At 34.5% G+C, this 1,731-nt stretch overlaps 1 long non-coding RNA gene across 1 annotated transcript; it reads left to right on the top strand.

Moving 5' to 3' along the window:
- Positions 1-1,119: 1,119 nt before the first annotated feature.
- LOC111031091 lies at positions 1,120-1,617 on the top strand. The gene is made up of 2 exons (XR_002604165.1): positions 1,120-1,431; positions 1,500-1,617. It is a non-coding gene; the product is annotated as an uncharacterized LOC111031091 (long non-coding RNA).
- The last annotated feature ends 114 nt before the right edge of the window (positions 1,618-1,731 follow it).

Below are 1,731 nucleotides of genomic sequence, written 5' to 3'. Positions count from 1 at the left end.
TATTACAATTTAAAACAATTTAAACAATGAAAACAAGAGTATACGGTTGATGCAATACAATTATTAACAATCTGTAGGAACGTCAAGCTGACAACAGCGAACAGGATACGAATGATACGAACCCTAGTAATAAATATTACAATAGTGTAAAACAGCGTAGGGGGGCTATAATACATGCAATATTATAATAGCGTATATTGTATAACTGATTGTGCGCTTATGACCAATTGGCAATGTCTGTACTCTGTATGACTGTGTGCACAAAAATAATATTATTTTCTAATTATATTCACGGTATAGAAGATAACGAAGAAGATTTACCGTGGTGCTATAACCATATTCATTTATTTATAGCAGAATCAGTTATCAGTCAATATCAATGTTTATATTTTACATTATATTTATAGCTTTTAATTATGAATAGGTCCCACCAGCCCTATTATGTTGTCTCCGTACGCAGTACATTTAGTACACAGTACACACTACACACGTACCATACGGGTACGACCATGGCTAAAGTTCGTATAATATTTCGCTATAATACATGTTGCTATACACCGTCAGCGTAATTAATAAAATAATTCGTAATGCTATAAAAAAACGGCTGTGGCGAGTGGTGACATAGTGACATGGCTGACATTTGGACGCACACTTTGTCAAGGCAGAAGACGGGGCATGACATGTGAATATATTATTATTATGTAGATGTCGTATTGTCGTTGATGATGACATCTTGGCCAGGTGCAACGGCGTATTCGTTTTAGTCCAAATCCGCGATGACGGGTGTATCACCAGCTGAAGTCATATGCACTACAATGCCTGCGGTAAAATCACGACTTTCCGACTTGATTTTTATCAGGACTGCATATTTCAGCTCATTAAAAACTATTGATGCATCCAGTTGGCTTCGTTTGAGTGAGTAATAATAGTGTTATTCATTGATATAGGAGGGCAGTTATGGGGCCTGAGAGCAAATGTGACGAAGGAAGACTTCGATTCGTTGACTTTAATTTTCAATTTAGTGAACCATTGGGAAAGAGTATCAATGTGGAATTAAATAATGAAATTATATTCTCAAATGTACAATTTGTTTGCAAGGAATTTTACGTTACAGAATTGTTCAGTTAGTGGACTATGTTCGACAATACTGGTTAACAACAGTATGTTTATCTAGTTTTACTGTTTATAGTGTAAACATCCTTACCAATAATTATGTAGAAAGTTTTCAGAGCATGCTAAAGTCCACCATAGGCCTACATCCCCCAGTCTGGTCCTTTTACGGTAATTTATTTTTATAATAATTTATAATTGACAATAATTAGAATGTTGATTGATTTTTAATAATATTTTGCAGATCGATTACGTTCCAACTTCCATTGAAAGTAGAATACAGAGGGAAACCTTACAAAACAAACAATCAACGGCCAGAGAGTAAGGCTGTAAACTTCATAAGTTTAAATTTTTGAAGTGGTTTTTAATAGATCAAACTTTAGTTAAAGGTACGAAGATCAATTGTGTCTAGCAGAGACACAAATAACTGAATTTTGGCTGATGCTCAACAAAGCGTACGCTATGGCCGCTATGACTCAATGGCTCGATTAAGAAGAGTTTCCTACTCAGTGAAAGGTTACATAATTATGTAAATAGGCCCTTTAGCTAATGAATGGAACCACATAAATTCAATTGATTGTATAAACTAAATGACCATAAAATTGAGTTAAAGATATCCTT

This window comes from Myzus persicae, unplaced genomic scaffold, assembly GCF_001856785.1.
Source record: "Myzus persicae strain clone G006 unplaced genomic scaffold, MPER_G0061.0, whole genome shotgun sequence".
Classification (NCBI taxonomy): domain Eukaryota; kingdom Metazoa; phylum Arthropoda; class Insecta; order Hemiptera; family Aphididae; genus Myzus; species Myzus persicae.
The sequence above is the reverse complement of the archived record's forward strand: the minus strand, read 5'-3'. Positions and strand labels throughout refer to the sequence as shown.